At 49.5% G+C, this 17,492-nt stretch overlaps 2 long non-coding RNA genes across 2 annotated transcripts in view; one reads left to right on the top strand and one right to left on the bottom strand.

Moving 5' to 3' along the window:
* The window catches only part of LOC309795383, a 29,618-nt gene extending 14,658 nt beyond the window's left edge, over positions 1 to 14,960 (top strand). Inside the window, exons 2-4 of the long non-coding RNA XR_014292247.1 lie at positions 3,154 to 3,312; positions 13,151 to 13,274; positions 14,806 to 14,960. This is a non-coding gene — a long non-coding RNA (uncharacterized lncRNA). The remainder of the gene's footprint in view (positions 1 to 3,153; positions 3,313 to 13,150; positions 13,275 to 14,805) is intronic.
* LOC309795386 lies at positions 983 to 5,093 on the bottom strand. The gene is made up of 3 exons (XR_014292249.1): positions 5,046 to 5,093; positions 3,306 to 3,401; positions 983 to 1,033 (listed from the first exon to the last, which is right to left on the bottom strand). It is a non-coding gene; the product is annotated as an uncharacterized lncRNA (long non-coding RNA).
* Positions 14,961 to 17,492: the final 2,532 nt, after the last annotated feature.

Below are 17,492 nucleotides of genomic sequence, written 5' to 3' on the forward strand. Positions count from 1 at the left end.
TAGCGGTTGAGAGTGCTGGTTTTAGAGTCAGTCAGCCTGGGCCCTGGTGCTCACGGTGTGACTTTGGACAGAGACCTTGCACCCTCGGAGCTCAGCTTCCTCTTCCGTGAGTTCCACGTTGGGTCAGCGTCTCTAGGGATGAAACAAGATAAAGAGCGGCAGGTCAGATGCAGGGAGGGGCAGCGGGGAGGCCCCAGCCGTGTCCTAGTCATGCAGATACTCGAGGCACAGACATGCAGCAGTACCACTCTCCTCACTCGATTTTGTTTGTTTTGTGAGATGGTTACTTTCCATAAAACACGTTTTCATTTTAACGTAAAATGAAGTGAATCAATAAGTGAATTTTTTTATATTACTTAGCTTTATTTTCTAATGTGATAAATATGATAGGAAAAGGTCTTCAAGATCCTGAATCAAAGGACCTGCTGTACAGCACAAGGAGATCTACTCAATACTCTGTAATGGCCTATATGGGAAAAGAATCTAAAAAAAGAGTGGATATATGTATATGTGTAACTGATTCACTTTGCTGTACACCTGAAACTAACACAACATTGTAAATCAACTACACTCCAATAAAAATAAAAATAAAAAAATCCTGAATCATGTTTAAGCATGTCAAGTGTTCCTGGGATTAAAGGTTTGAGAACTGTTCTAAGCAGTGATTCTGAAGCCTGGCTGCACACACTGGAATCACCTGGGTCCAGCGCCAGGGTGTGTGATTTAATCTGTCTGCTGTTGGGCTCAGGTGCCAGGATCTTCAAAGCTTCAGGTGATTCTAATGTGCTTCCGAGCTGAGAAACCAGATCCAAGGCCCTGAGACTCCAGGTTGGAAATGCAGAGTCCTGGGCCCCATACCAGACCTTCAAATAAGCGTTTGCATTTGAACAAGAGCCCCAGGAAAATTGCTCACAGAGCGAAGTTCAGGAGGTGCTGCTTTAGATGATCTCTGAGCCCCAAACTCCGATTGCACGCTGTCTGTTGTCAGCTCTCTATCTTCCACGACCACGGTTGCCATGGTTAGTTTTCCTTTCTGCAGTCAACACATGGGTTGTTTTAAAAGAATACCAGGTTAGACCCTTCAAAATAAGTAAATAGAAATGATTTTGTAGTTACAGATTGTATAGATTACCCACAACTAGTAAACTTCTCTCTCTTTAAGTTCTCGTAACTTAAACACAGCCATAATATATTTACTCTTCAGCTGAGGGAGAGGGAGAAAGGGCTGACGGCTTCTTTTCAGCATCCTCTCTGCAGGAGAGTGAGTTCCTACCCCTTAACTCAAGAGAAATGCTTCTTTCAACCAGGAACGTGTGCCATTGTTTAAGAGACATATCATCTCTTGGGCTTCCCTGATGGAGCAGTGGTTAAGAATTCACCTGCCAGTGCAGGGGACATGGATTCAAAGAAAAATGGATAGGAAATACAACTGTAAGTGTGACTGAGCTGGTTCCATCAGTATTCATTCAGGTCTTGTGATTTGATTCTGGTCGTTTATGTGTTCCTCAGTTTCCCTATTTGTGAAACATTTCCATTATGACCATCTGTTAATAAAATGCCACATCTTTCCAAAAAAAAAAAGAAATGGTCCAGGAAGATCCCACATGCCATGGAGCAGCTAAGCCCGTGCGCCACAACTACTGAGCCCATGTGCTACAACTACTGAAGGCTGCGTGCCTAGAGCCCGTGCTCCGCAACAAGAGAAGCCACCGCGATGAGAAGCCTGTGCATTGCAACAAAGAGTAGCCCCCACTCGCCACAACTAGAGAAAGCCCACGCACAGCAACGAAGACCCAACGCAGCCAAAAATAAATAAATAAATAATTTTTTTAAAAAAAAAGCCATATCATCTCAGCAGTAAAATTTTCCCAAGAACTTTTCACCGTCCAAGGAGGTGGCTCTGGTTCAATGATAAGAGCTGTCCTACATGAAAAAACACCAATTGACTCTCCACCTCACCCTGTTAGGAGCTGTGTGACCCTGGGCAACTCATGTCGCCTCTCTGAGCCTGTATCCTCAACAATCAAATAGTACTAATCCCAAGTAACTCACATGGGTGTAGTGGAAATGAAACAAGCTATCAAATGTAAACATTTCAAGAGCAGAGTTCAAGATGCATTATTGTTTTGCATTATTATTTTAACCGTAAAGTGTGATTGCAGAGGGAATGCCTGTTCCATATACAGACTTCAAGGGGAAAAAAACACAGAGAAGTGCAAAGGATGGAACAAAAATTGCCAGAAATCCCATTCCAGTGTTTAAAAAGCTTGTCAAACCCATGAGGGGGTAGAGAAGTATTTACCACATCACTGTGTAAGGAGTCCTGGCTTTGGTGGCTCCACATTCACGGGCACACGTGCCCGTGGGTTTATGTGTGATTTGGGTTAACACGGCCGTGTGCAAAGCAAGGTCTGGTTGAGCTCTTCTGTATGTTTGAATTAGTTCATTATTATGAGTGGAATTTTGAAAATTAATCTTACGGTATGTTAATTTTTGAATAAAAATTTTGTAAATGGCAAAAAAGAGCAGGGATTCTCTATTCGTATTCTCTTAGACATGTCTAGCACATTTAATGCAAGTGTTCTGTTCATATAGTGACTGTTTCTCGGGACTTAAAGCTTCAGCGATGGGGCTGCCGGCACCTTCAAAGGCCTGTCGGGCTCCTAAGAGCCTCCTCGTTTGCCCGATGTTTCTTTCAGCGAGTGAGTCTTAGGTTTCTTGAGCACAGGGTGGCAGGGACAGACGTGTGGGGTGCCCTTGAGAGTCGAGTGTCCCTTTCCTGCTGGGAGTGGGGTGACAGCAGCCGGCGGTTAGGGAGTCCCCAGCAGACGTCGGGCAGCAGGCTCGGGCGCAAAGCATGGGCTCCATCACTCATACGTAAGTTTGTGTTAATGGATGTTGCTGCCTGGTTTACAGATGACTTTTCTAAAATTTTCGTTTTATATTGGAGTGTAGTTGATTAACAGTGTTGTGTTAGTTACAGGTGATTTTTCAGCTTGTCCAGTTAAACAACTGGCCCACGTTTACAGTGAATTAAGTGGTAAAGTGGGAAAACTGGTTGTGAAGACACGTCTGCAGGCTCCAGAGGCCTGAGCGTTACGTGACTCAGCCTCTCTGCTGAAGACTAACCTTGGGATTCTCACTTTCTAACAGGGAGGCTTAAGCCTGACAGACTCCACCTCCTGCTACACTGCACTCTACCCCCTGGACAGTGATGCCCTGAGGGAAGGGTCCATTTCTCTCCATCTCTGCGCCTACACAGCCCTGCACACACGTGGGCCCGGATGATTCCTGGAAGAAGCTACCTCTTTGGTGAGTGAGATTCTGGTCGGTTAGCATCATGGGTGGCGTTCCTTCCCTCTGTCTTCACACATTGCTTTAGTGTCATGGCTCCTACTGGTCTAGAGGAAAGGTTTAGGAGTAAAACACAGAACCTTGGACAGCCCCAGACCCACCATTTTTAAAGGAAAACTGGTGTGAGAACTTGTTTTTCAAGCTGGCAAATGTCGTACAAACAAAGAGAGGTGAACGCAGAACTGCTAGCTGTTATATTGGTTCTCAGGACATCCCGACACCAGAAGGGTGTGGTCAGTGTTTGGACATTGGCTCTGGTGTGTCTCGACTAGCTGGGAAAACTGTCCTTGAAGGACCGTAAACAGATCTGAGCGCTAACATCATGGGAGTCCTTGCCATAAACTTTTTGGTCTGGTGTCAGTGTCCCAAGGGACAGCTCTGAATCAGGCAGAACGGCCAAGTCACCAGACCCAGATTTGTAGAACCTCAGGGCCAAAGAGGCCAAGGATGATGTATCAGTCAGGAACGGCCAAGACACGCTGAAGTAACAAACAACCCCCAAATTCTGAGGTTTACTTTTTTTTTAAAATAAAGGCTTATTTCTCATTCATGGAGCAGGTCCATTGTAGGTCGGCCCAGGCCTCTGCTCAATGACTTGATCATTCCAGTTGCCCTGTGAGGGATGGGGGATGTGGAGGGTCTCATGGCAGCACTGAGGCACCCCAGCCCAGAAGTGACCCATTTCTCACTGGCTCATGACTCATTGGCCTGAACTAGTCACCCAAAAAGGCAGGCAGTGCAATCCTACCAAAATCCTGGACAGGAAACTACTGGAAATAGTTGGCAAACACAGCACATGTGGATATGACAACCACATGTAGCTGTTAGATTTCTGACCGATTGCTAATGGCTCACAGAGAGCGGGGTTGAGAAGGGTTCAGAGGGCTGCCGGAGAACATGAGCTGACCAAGAAGCCGTGCCTGGGGTGGGTGCTGGCCTGGGGTTGTATGTTCCAGGGAAGTGCCACTCTGGCCAAGACCAACCTCCTCATCTCGCTGATGAGAAACCTGGGGTCCCAGAGGGAAAGTGACAGTACAGGTGACCAAGCTAGTTAGTGGCAGAGTGAGCTGGAATCCAGGGTTTGTTTCTCCTTCCAGCTTATTTATCACGCTACTACTTCTAGGACTCAGCCGAAAAATCAGACCATTCAGAGTTTTCATTTCCTCCCTCTGTTACATACCAAGTTTCCTTTTCACTTATTAAAAAATAAAAAAAAGCGGTGCGGTCACTTTGTGACCCATTCCTCTCTCTTCTCAAATCTGGAGGCACTGACCCAGGGGGGTCACATTGAACGCTGGGTGTAGAGCTGTTGATGTGAATGAAAAAAACAAACAGAGGAAGAAGATCTGGCTGCATCTCCGTTGTTTGTTTGCAAGTCCGAAACTATCCTGTCCTTATTTTTCAGTGGAGGGTCATGTGGCTCAGCCACACGCTGGCATTTGGGGCTGTAATTCCCACCAAATGAGTCAGCAGAGAGAAGAGCACAGAGTTTTTCAGCAGACATCTTTGAGTTGGTGCCCACTACCATTAAAAAGAAGTCCTGTTTATAACGCGACTCTGTAGTAAACGCAAAGCCCCCTACACCCCATACCCAGGGTCATCAGCGTCCCTGGGACCTGACCTCCCCCCGCCCTCCGCCACCACCGTTAAGGGTAGACACAGCCGGCTCGTTCCAGCATGGGAACACTCACTCGCTTCCGTTTTGGAGGACAGCATTGGCAGCACTTCTCAGTGCTGGAACACCCATAACAACCTTTGGAAAGTGTGACTTATATTCCACCCTGGGATCCTGGAAGAGTGTGCGTGTGCACCTATACACACGCACGCACACGCACATGTGCCCGTGTGCCTGTGATGAGTGTGTGCTGCAAACATGTTTTTGTCCCCCTCAGGCAGGAGCAGCTTCAGCTATAGATACGGCCAGCCGCCGGTTCAAGCGCGGAACAACTGGGGCTTAAATGCCACTTCCAGCCCAGAAAAGGAGCCCGTCCATGGCTTATTTATACAAATGTGTGAATGACTGACACTGGTTTTTTGGAACAAGTCTCAGTAGGGTGGCACTGCTGAGAGTGCACAAGGTCACAGAGGGTTAAAGGTGTGTTAAAGGGGAGAGGGAGTTGCATTAAAATAAAGGAGAAAAAGCACAAACAGAAAGTGGTATAGGACGGAAGGCAGACTTTCTCCTATCAGACACTTGCCGAGAACCGACATGGATCTCATCATGACTGTGATCTGAGCTGAGACCCATCCAATCTCTCCTCACCGTGCTTGCTTGGCTGGAAAGCTTCCGGTTTGGGGCTGCACTAGCCCACGGGCTTGGTGTTGTCCCCGGGCTTCTCTGTCTCTCAGACCACCCCCAAAGCACACCTGCATCACCCCATTTAGACAGTCTTTTGCAAGCAACAAACCTGGGCTCCCAAAACCAAACCTTGTTCTTTGACGTGTTGTGTTGAAATAAAAGGCAACCTGCAGAGGGGTGTTGGGGGCGAGAGCCGAACGGGGTGTGACGAAGGACGCCGGGAATGGGAGCCGGGTCTCTCGGAGTCCTGGGAAGGTGGAGACAAATCCACGGACGGGACCTGGCCACAACCGCATTCAGGGTTACTTGAGTCTTTGTGCCTTTTCCCCAAAGTGCAGCATCTCACAAGACTAAAAATGTATCATTATTCTCAGGCATGGAAAAATAAATTGGGGCTGGTTTGGCTAATGCAACTCAGATGCGGTGCCTCTCCTCCCTTCTGCTGGAGCTGCGAGGCCTCGGCCCATATCTGATCTGGAAGAAAACCCACATCTCAGGGGCTCTGATACGCATCTCCGCTCAAGCATGTGTGTGTGAGCGCGCCTGGCCGCCCACCAATGTCAGGACATGTGCTTGGAGGGAGGCTGGCGGAGCTCTGCGGGGGCAGCCCCAGGGGGTGATGGACCCGTTAAGACGGCCCAGGTAGGATACAGGTGAGTTGGGCCACACCCCTGGCCATCTGCTGGCCCAAGGGATGCCCGTGAAGCCTGTCTCTCATCCCTGCACACGGTGGAGAAGGCCCTGGGTGGTGCCGTGCACCTCTGGCAAGCAGTCCCAGCAGGCATTTCACCTCAGCCCTTGGCGGTGAGGTCTGCAAAGACCGTGTTTCCACGGTCGTATTCACAGGTTCCAGGGATTAGGGCTTGAACATATCTTTTTGAGGGACACAAGTAACCCAGTATGGAGCTCTCAGACATACTCACTCAGTTAATACTCACAGCAGCCCTATGAGGTGGTCGCTACTGTTATTCCCATTAGACAGATGAGGAAGAGAGGCTCAAAGAGGCGAAGCTTCTAAGCCAAGATCACTCAGCCTTTTAACATGCAGAGGTGGGGCTTGAACCCAGGCAGAACGCTCCAGACAGCTTGGGGCCACTACGAATAGTGCTGCTGTGCTCATGCATGCACAGGACTTTGCGTGGACGTGTGTTCTCCTGGGGTAACATCTAGAAGTGGGCATTACTGGGTCACGTGGTGAGTCTGTATTTAACTGTATAAGAGGGGCCATCCTGTTTAATCCACAGCGTGTGAGAGTTCTTGTTGCTCATATGTGCGCCAGCACTTGGAATTAACAGCCTTTTTAACCTTAGTTGTCCTTGTGGCCGCGTGGGGATATTTCATTGTGGGTGTGATTTGCATAAAATGAGGGCACAAAATAAGACGCAAAGTAAACAGAGAGAGAAAAAGAAATGAATCTAAAGCATTCAGATCAAGCTTCATAGCCAGGAGGAGTGCTGTACAAATACTGAGTTGTGACAAAGTTTCATCTGCGATGAAATGAGAGCCATGAGAAAAAACAGCCAGGGGGGCAGGAAAACCAACAGAAACCACAGCCCTCGCCATCCAAATTCTCTGTGAATTCTTTTCCCTGCTCCGTTCCCTGCTTCCTACTCCCATGTTTGGAGGCTTACCTGTCAATTGGAGCTCCATCTTGGCCACAAAGAGGGTCCCTCACCTTCAGAAGAACCTGCGGCCTCGGAGAGCTGGAGAAATGGGCCAGCTGGCCCCACAGTGTGTTCTGAGGAATCTCCGACTCACCCACATCCTTGGCTCTCGCCCATCCCCGCCTCGCTTGCCCACTCCCCGAGGGGTGCTGACGGGGACCATCTCCCACAGAAGCAACGTGCACGTGAACCCTTGTGCCAGGATTTGCTTCCCAGGAAACCCAAACTAACACGGGACCCATTGACTGGAAGGGAACAGAATATGTGAAACTGAGCCATTCTGAACAAAAATCCACAACGTACCGTCATACTCAGAGAAGGTACATGGTAAATGCAAATGAGCATGTAGACATCTTGGTGTTTCATGGACACCAGCCATGCAGCCTCATATGGGGAGGTCACCAGCCCTCCAAACACAATGACACATTTTACGGCCAAGCGTCCTAGCGTCTGTTGGCCTAGACACACCCTCTTACCCTTCAGGAGGAAGTGGTGGCCTTCTCCACTATGCGTCACTTGAAAGGAACTCTTAAAATACCATCTGAATGAAGAGCCCACCCAGTCTGCCCTGGCCACCCGCAAGTCCCCACATCGCATCTATGGCCGACTGGACCTTCATGGCAATGGTCACTCTCTAAAAATAGAAGCCCCTGCCCCGCAGAGTCGGGGGAACCACAGGAAGCAGTTCAAAACCACTTCCGGTGGCCATTCTGCCTCCAGTAAGTTAGGAATAGAAGTGGGGCTGCTGTTGGATTAATAGGTCGTTTGCCTGGGCCATCAATCAATCAATGCGGAGCAGCCCCACATTTAGACGAGCTGCAGGGGGAGCGTGCGCCTTGTGCGCCTGGGCGGCCGGAACCATTCCCAGTCCTTCGAACCCCGCACCAGCACAGGCGTCAGCAAAGTTCCTTAAATCGCAGGAAATGAACCTCTGCCTCTTTAAATCCCTGCAGCAGTTCCACGGGGCAGCCCTGCACCCCCAATGGCAGCTCCAAACAGATTTCTTTCAGTCCTGGATTTGACCTAACTTCTCCCCACCCCACAGCTGCTTGTGTTGTGTTGTGTTGTGCTGTGCTGTGTTGTATTTTTCAGCCAGCTGTACACGAGGAGAACCTCAACAGCTGACCTCAGCAGTGTGGTTTTTTTCTGTTGTGTGTTTTTGTTTTGCTGCAGCGCTGCCGACCTGAGGCTTGCCTCACACTTTGTAAAATTCACAGCAGCCGTATAAGAAAATACCAAGTTTGTCAGCTAACCCTGGTCTTTATTACAGTAACCGCCGTAATGTCAGCCAGCTGGGATGGTCCCAGCAGCCTGACACCCATCTGGGGGCTGGATGGGCCGGGCCTGCCTGACAGGGCTGGTGCCTTCCAGATGAGATGCCAGCTTCCATGGTGATGGAAACAACGAGGTCTTCACCGCTCGCTACTGCTTCTCTTAGGACAAAATGCAGAGGGAGGGAATGTTTCATTGGTAAAAGCCACAGTCAAAGTTAAAGCCCGAGTGCCCGCCGTGGCTGCACCCCACAGTCTCGTGGGCAACCCCCTCCTCTGGTCAGCCGCCGCTCACTAGATTCCAGGCGCCGAGACACTTCCGTGCAAATGACAGCTCAGGTCCCTTGTCTCTAGGACCTGACGTCTGGGGCGGGGCCAGGAGACCAGGAAGAAACAAATTAAACCACTCCTTAAATAAGCCTCAAAAGCAATCGTGCAAAAACAGATCAACACAAACAAAACAAAGATGGCTCAGCGGACTTTCGCAGGCCTGGCAGTGTGGGGGGTGGGGGTGGGGGTGGGGCGGGGCTGGATGTAATAGTTTGTGAGGGTGAAAGGTAGGGGACGTCTGTCCCAGAGCATGTTCTGGACCCGGAGCTGTTAGTGACCCTTCAGCCTGGACAGAGAAAGGGGGAAATAACACGAAGTAAAAGCATTTACTGAAAACGGCGGCCAAGTCCCCATCCCCATGGCCGCCTCACTGCTCGTGTTCTGTGGCCTCCTTACATCCTGGCCCTTTTCAGGTGGGAGATTTGGGGCCCTTTCCATCCATTTATCAAGGAAGCACTCATCTGGGGGAGGACCCTCCTCTTTGGTGCATTTAGACCCGAGCTTATGGAATTGAGGAGTGACCTCCGGCTCTGATGCATAGGAAGTGCAGACTCGGGACGCTGGGAGTAGAGGGAAGAGGAGGACAGACCCTCGGAGGCCTGTCCTGGGAAGCTGGACCCAAAGCAGGTCCTGAAACAGAGGAGAAGCTCTGGTCTCCTCCCCTCCACGGGCACCGTGTGCTGCAGGCACACAGTGACACGTCTGTTACTCACATGAATGCCTGCCTGTGTTTTGACCAAGACTTAGGTCATATTTGAAGTCTTAGCCCAGGTTTTCCACGGGCAGTGGGTGCTCGGGGACAAATTTAGCCTCCAGTAAAGGAGCAGGGTCTTCCAAGGCTGGACGCAAAGCCAGCGTTGACCCACGGAGCGTGCGCAGCTGGACGTGCAGCCGTGTCGTCTCCAAGCCTGGCCTTTTCTGTCTTTGCCGTGAGGCTTCCCAGTTTCAGCTGCCTCTAATGACCTCCTTCCCGATGTAAGACTAAGCCCATTTTATTTGTACCATATGTCACAGATGCTGGTATGTGGCGTGGTTTGAGAAGGCTAAATCTGCCCATTGATTTGGGGGTTTTAGGGACCCTTATCAGGCTGGGACGGCTGACCGCTCTCCACCCGTCATCTGCATATCCACAGGGGGCTTGTGGCGGAGTCACAGGGTCAGGCTGTCTGTCCCCCCCAGATGTTTACAATCTCAGAGGGGCTGGAGCCAGAATCCAGAGTGGTATTCGGAAGACAGCAGAATTAGGAAAGTCTTTCTTGTTTTTTCCCTAAGATGCTCAAGGCTTGAGTTCCCAGGCTTCTGGATCAAGGCTGGCTGACTGGGCTCCAGCCCCTTACAGGCTGGACAGTCCAGAGCTTAGAGTGCGGCTCCCTCCCGGCGTCTTGGCAGGAAGTGGTCTGGGAGGCTCTAAGGCACCATCCAGCGGGATGATGACAGTGGGGGCGCTGCTGGGCCTGGCTTAGGGCCCACGGACTGTGAGGGCCATTGCAGTGCTGGAGGGACCACCCAGTGGAAGGTAGCCCTAGACTGGGCAACAGGCTGGGCAGCAGGGGGCTGGGAGTGGGGCTGCAGGGTCCCTGCAAGAGGGCAGGAGCCAGTACCGAGCTGTAATTAGTCTCCCCAGGAGGCCAAGGTCACAACGAAGGTCTAGTCCCCGAGAAGAAGGGGACGAGGTCGTGCCTGGGCTGACACCAGCCCGGGGTTTCCCTTTTCAATACAACATTCGTGTGTATTCAGTAAGTCAAGCTAACAGCACTGCTCCATCACCTGGTCTTCTAAAAGCTGGCAGACTCTCTTACCACTGAGCTTCTGGCTCCTCTTCCGGAAACTTTTGAGAGATTTTGCGTCTTAGAAGAAGAGTGAGGTGCGATCTTGGGGGCATGAATATTTACGGCCATTACGGTCATGGCTCCTTCCCAAGAAGATGCTTTCTCAAAGCTGCCTTTTGGTATACAGTGACTCAGTAAGCCCTCTGATGATTTGGGGGTCTCACTTTTATTTCGTCTAAATGTAATCTTGTCATTCGTCCATAAGAGCCTAGGGGGCTGTCATCAAATAAAAGAGACATGCCCAGCACATGGTAGGCACTCGGCACTTTGTTGAATACATGAATAAATTATAAAGTAAAAAAAAGGAAGGATTTGACATCTACATCTCAGAGTTAGGCCAGATACCCTGTTATTTAAATGGAATTCCGTTTAGTGATTCAGTGTTTTTTGCCTGCTTATAGGTTTATTTCCCACAATTAAATAACTTAGATTTATCTTTCAGGGAGGCACAATATATTGATATATTCCATCGTGGTTTTCTTTTTCTCCAAGGAAGGCATATAGTGGTGTATTTTTAAGTATTGGTGTAATTGCTTCTTATAAATATCATTCATGCTTGCTTTTTAAAAAAATTAAGCAGAAATTCCTAAGACAGCGACCAACTGCCCAAAATGTATTAACTCCTGCAAAATAGGATTAATATTAATGTGGCTGTCTTTCTGAATGTCCTCCTACACACGTACACAAATATCGATAGAAAGCTGAAGAGAGGAAGTTAATACACGTGAGTAACACTATCCACACTATTTAAAAATGAAAATGTATTTCTTTTACTTGAATTTAATTGAAAAAATGTAAAGTAACACCAAGGGAATTGCCAAAATAATTCTTTACCACAAAAGATGGTGACACGGGGAGGAGGAAGGGTAAGCTGGGACAAAGTGAGAGAGTGGCATGGACATATATACACTACCAAATGTAAAATAGATAGCTAGTGGGAAGCAGCCACATGGCACAGGGAGATCAGCTCGGTGCTTTGTGACCACCTAGAGGGGTGGGGTAGGGAGGTGGGAGGGAGGGAGATGCAAGAGGGAGGGGATATGGGGATATATGTATATGTATAGCTGATTCACTTTGTTATACAGCAGAAACTAACACACCATTGTAAAGCAATTATACTCCAGTAAAGATGTTTAAAAAAAAAAAAAAAGATGGTGATTCCTAAAAATCAGTCCAAAGCTAAGAAAAGTGGATGCCAAAACTGTGGGGAGGGGTGACCCGAAGGCTGTGCCCTTAAGACAGCGTTGTTTGACACCCCCCAGGCTCCAGCTTCCACGCGGCCCCACTAACCGCCTGTATCACGTTTCCTTTGACGGGACCCATACGATATAAACTGTGTTCTGAATACTAATCCCCCCCCGGGTGTAAAGTTCCATATTTAGGGTTTATACTGTTTAGGGTAAATTCTGTTCTGTAACAACAATCGCCCAGTGCAGAATCCCAGTCTATGTGAATTTCATGGTATCGCCCATCACTTCCCCACAGTGTCTTCTTTTGGGATTCTTTATAAGTCTCTCGTTCAGTTCCATGTCATCGAGGAATTCTCCAGTGCCCTGATGGGATGAATGAGGGTAGCATTCAGTGTTTTCATGTTTTGTTCTCAAAAATACCGATTTGTTGTCTTCATACTTGAAAGACAACGTACCTGGATTTCATATTCTTCATCCTGTTTTCTTTTGCTCAAAACTTTGGGGAAACGGCTCCATCATCTCCCGCCATGACCTGTGGAGGTGTGGAGCCCCTCCCACCAACACTTCTAGTTCCTTGTCAAGGGGACGTCCCCGCCTTCCTCTAAACAGGTCACGTTTGGTGCTATCTCCACATATGAGCTTGTCTTTGTCCGCCCTCAGGGTCCACCCTCTTCTCTCTGCTTGTGGGGACCTCCTCTCTTTGTCTTTTTCCTTTCCATTCACTGTAATCATCTCAAGACTTTCCTCTGTGTAATTTGTCATCCATGGCTACTCTGTTCCCTGCTATCTTGAAGCCACCCTGGGAACTGTGAAGTCCTGGTTTCCCCGTTTTTCAGCTCAAGTGACTTCCAAGGCCACGTGGCCTGAGCTGAGTTTCCACTCCTGGTTTGTCCGATTCCAGTGCCTGGGTTCACAGGATTCACCACGTACTGCTCAGCTTTTTAAACTTGGATTCTGAAAGACTCTAGGTATCTCTGTGCATTTGTTTCTTGAGGTACAATCTTTATGGAGATATAATTGACATATGACACTATGTAGATTTAAGATGTCCAGCATAATGATTTGACTTACATACAGATATGTAATTTGTATATTGGGGAATCAATATTTCATTCCAAAATGCCACCTATGTCTGAGCTTTCAGCTTTCACTGCCCACCTCCGCCTTCCCCACCCTCATCACTGTTCATTTTTTATTCTGTGTCCATAACCAGAGATCCTCTCTACTGAGGTCCTCCCTGGGGCTGATCCCGTTGAGCTGGATGTGACCGAAGTCTTGTTCTATCAAATGTTGAAGGTTTAACGTCAGTGAAGGCTGCAGTAGAAAACATCTCACAGGTTTGGGGAAGTTTTTTTCATTATAGAAATATGCCATTACATTTTAGGTTTCTGGATAATATGTGTATTCTTTTGCCCATACAAAGAGCCTATATTATTAGAGCCTCTAATAATAGGTGGGTAAATCCCTAGGTAGTATAGTGATGTCTCTGGGGTTTTCTACCGGAATCTCTGCTCTACAGACTGACATTTCTCTCATCTGCTGGGTTAGAAATGCAGGATTCACCAGTCAGTGTGGACAGTTTGGCTCCCTGGCCATGCCATGCCTCCCTGAGGATTTCTGACAGGGTGACAGAGCCAGTGTCAAAAAGCCTGAAGCTGTGAGACGTAAACTCAGTCCCGGCCACACTGGCTCTGTTCTGAGCCTCCGCACACCAGCCCCAATCCTGTCCCAGGACCTTTGCACTTGCTGCTGCCACCACCTTGCACTCTTCCCCTCAATCAGCCGGGCTCGCTCCCTCACTTCTTTCAGATGGTGTCTTCCAAAACATTGTCTCATCAGAGGGAGCTTCTCTGACCACTGCATTTAATATAGCACACACACACACACACACACAATCACATGCCTGCACATTTACACTCACAGGTACACACCACCACATACACGTGTGCATGCGTGTGCAAACACTCCTTCCCTCTTTCTCTCCCACCTTTCCTGCTCTGCTTTAGATTTCTCGATTGTCAGTCTCTGTCACGTCCACTGATTGTTTTGGTTTCTGTTCCCTTTCTAATTGCTCAAGGGGCTCAGAACTCCAACAATCCCTTCTTTTCACTGCCTTCTTTTGGGGGGGTAGATGGAAGGGACTGAAATTGAGGGGGGAAGGTAGGAGACACATTAATAAAGAGGAATCCACCAAAAAAAAAAGAAACTCACCCACACATATGCACACACTCCTACACTCACCCGTAGAGGTCTTCTCGCACGCACACGCTCATGCACACACAGACAAACACACTCACACGCGCTCAGTACTCGTTTACCTTCACCCTCTTCACTCTCCATCATGCAGTCTTCACCCCCTGCACACACAGCGGAAGCTCCAGAAGCCTCCTGCAGGGACCCCGAGCCTTGAGTGGCCCCAAGCACTTGGTAAAACACACTAACCACCTGTGCACTGGATAAACGCATGCGTGACCACATGGGGGACAAGCTCGGTGCCTGGGCTGGCGAGTGTGTGTGAGTCAGAGTCAGGCACAGGGGAGGAGGTTCAAATTCCACTCCCTCTGTCACTGACTGCCTGATCCCCCAGAGCCCCCTCGGGTGCAAACAGGGACACTCAGGGAGCTACGGGTGGTCGTGAGAATAGGAGACAGTGCCCAGGGCTGGGCGCACTGATTGCACCCCACGGCTGCAGGAGGCTGCTCACACAGCCTGGTGTGGGGCTGCCCAAATGGCGTGAACGCATCACGCTCACAGCTGAGGGTGTTTGTGTCCCCTCACTGCCCCCCCGCCCCGTGCTTAACAAACTTTGCTGAATCAGTGAGCAAGCAGCCCTGGTTCTCAACTCTTCCCCTGCATGTTATCTGCTAGGTGCGACTGTGCCCAGCTTCAGGCCACCACTCCTCATAGCTGAGAGGCTCAGCTCTTGCCCTGAGGGACAGAGAGAAAAGAGGTAACATTGACCTTTTTTGTTTCTGCTTTGCAACCTCAGTGAAGCACTTCCTTTCCCCACCCCCATCCAGGAAGGGGAGACCATTACTCAGTTTCCAAAGTCTGAGCTCTCCTATACCTGCAGGGTGGGCCCAGGGCCCAGGGGGTGTTGACACTGCCTCGGGTGGGAAGGGCTGTGCTCTCTCCCGGGAATGCACTGGCCTGCACTTCAGATGGGACAGGACACAGATGTCATGGGTCTCAGGAGTTGGGTGGCCAGATGAAATATGAATAAGTTTTAATATAATAATGAAATATGAATAATTTTTAATATAATGATGTCCCATGCAATATTTGAATGTCAGGTAAAAATTAATAATTTTAGTATAAATATGTCTTTTGAAATATTTGAATGTCAGAAAAAAATGATAATTTTAGTATAAAATATGTCCCATGCAACTAAAAAACTATTTCCATTATTGTCATGGGTTGAATAAGTGTCCTCCAAAAAATTCACGTCCACCCAGAGTATCAGAACATGTCAAGTTGGAAATAGGGTCTTTATGGATATAATTAGTTACGATGAGGTCACACTGGATGAGGGTGGCCCTAAATCCAATGTCTGGTGCCCTTATAAGAACAATATGTAAAGACACGGAGACACACCAAGGGAAGGCCACATGAAGACAGAGGCAGGGATTGAAGTGATGCTTCCACAAGCCAAGGAGCCCCAAGGATTTCAGTAGCCACTAGAAGCCTGAAGAGACCAGGAAGGTACCTCCCTCCCTCAGGGCCTCCAGAGGGAGCACAGCTTTGCCCACACCTTGATTTCAGACTTCTGGCCTCCAGAATAGTGAGGGAATACATTTCTATTGCTTTAAGCCTCCCAGTTTGTGCTAATTTGTTATGGCAAACCTAGGAAACTCATACAGTTGTTTATCTGAAATTACCATTTAACTGGGCATCCTGCATTTTTATTTGCTGAATCTGGCAACTCTAGATTACTCCCGGAATCCCTCCAGAGCAGTGGTTACAATGGCCTGCTTAGTGTCCCAGACCTGCCCCTGTGCTCTTTTCCCTGGTGACTCAGGCAGGGCATCTGCAAAGTGCTTGGAGGGGTGGCTGCCCGCAGCAGGCTTTCCTCACCTCCACCAGCTCCTGGCCTACGCTTGTTTAGACTATGGTGGAGTTGTCTGCCCTGCACTAGACCAACCACGTGGGCTGCTGTGCTTGGGCTCCAAGTAGCCGTGGTGGAAATCACACCAGACCCCTCCCTCAACTATTCTGAATTGCTTAAGACCACCTAAGACAGGTAACTGTCTCTAGGGAGTTGACTTTTCCCTGCTACCTACCCGCCTCAAAAAAGGCAAAATGACACAGATTAAATTTCTCACAAACCTCAACACGTGGTAGGGGGAGAGGGAAGGGACAGTTGCAATTGGATTTGTCCAATTGAGAAAAATCAGATAAATAAATAGAATTCTCCTGACACCCATGTCACGGAGTAAATCCACTCCCACTCCGGCTATTAAAGCGTTCCCGGGGAGACTCTGCCTTCTGGGAACCGTGTCCACTGTCTCCCTCAAGGAGTAAAGTGCAGACTTCCTCTCCCCAGTCCTGAGTGGTGGCTGCTGCTGCTCCCTGTGGCATTTCCAGGGCTCGACGTGGATCCGGGGATGCCACTTCCCCAGGCTTCCTGCAGCTGTCAGGAGGGATAGGCCTGCAGGGCGCTGAGCTCACCCGGCAGCTGAATATATGCAGGCTGTCCTCCGTGGGGGGAGTGCTTCCTCAGATCTAATTGCCTGAGGACGATGGGACCACCCACTGTCCTAATTACCCTCCGTTTGCTAAACCCGGAGTCGGGCTCTCCTGTGATGGACTCTGCGTTCCAAAGGAGGAACGCATTAGCTGGGTCTCTCGTCTGTCCTAGACTCACGCAAGGGCCCTGGCTGGCTGCGCAGCTCAAAGCCGACCCACAGGGCTCCGGCCACGTGGTGATACCCTCAGTGCCCGCCTCGCTGGGCCCCAGGAATCTCACTCAGCTTTCCCGTGGCAAAGCAGACATCAGCGCCCGAAAGAAAGGTGCCAAGGGGTCCCCTGTAGCCTCACGTGCGACGGCTCCAAACCGGCAGACGTCTAAATCAACGCTCTTCACCTGGAAATGGTACACCCAGCGGCAGCAAGCTCCTCAGGCCTCAAAGGGTACGGGGACTCTGCACGGCCGTTAGGGAAGCTGTGGGTTGCCATGCAGATGTGATGGTCAATTTCATGTGTCCCCTCGGCCGCGCTCAGGGATGCCCAGGTAGCTGATGAAACACGTTTTCTGTCTGGGGGGGGGGTGTTTCTGCGTGAGATGAGCACTGAGATGGCGAACCTCTGAAAGCAGATGGCACTCCAGCATCATGGGCGCCACCCAATCCATTGAGGGTCCGGGTGCAACAGAAGGTCGAGGAAGGGCAAATCTGTTCTCTCTGCTGATCTGGGACATCCACCCTCTCCTGCTTTCGGACATCAGTTCCTGGTTCTTGGGCTTTTAGATTCAAATGGGGGCTTACAGCATAGCTCCCCTGATTCACTGAGCATGTGTCCGGCCACTGATCAAGGCCAGAAGGGTGACTTTTCTATTC

The sequence above is a fragment of the Mesoplodon mirus genome (assembly GCF_964341445.2).
Source record: "Mesoplodon mirus genome assembly, chromosome: 19".
In the NCBI taxonomy this organism is placed as follows: domain Eukaryota; kingdom Metazoa; phylum Chordata; class Mammalia; order Artiodactyla; family Ziphiidae; genus Mesoplodon; species Mesoplodon mirus.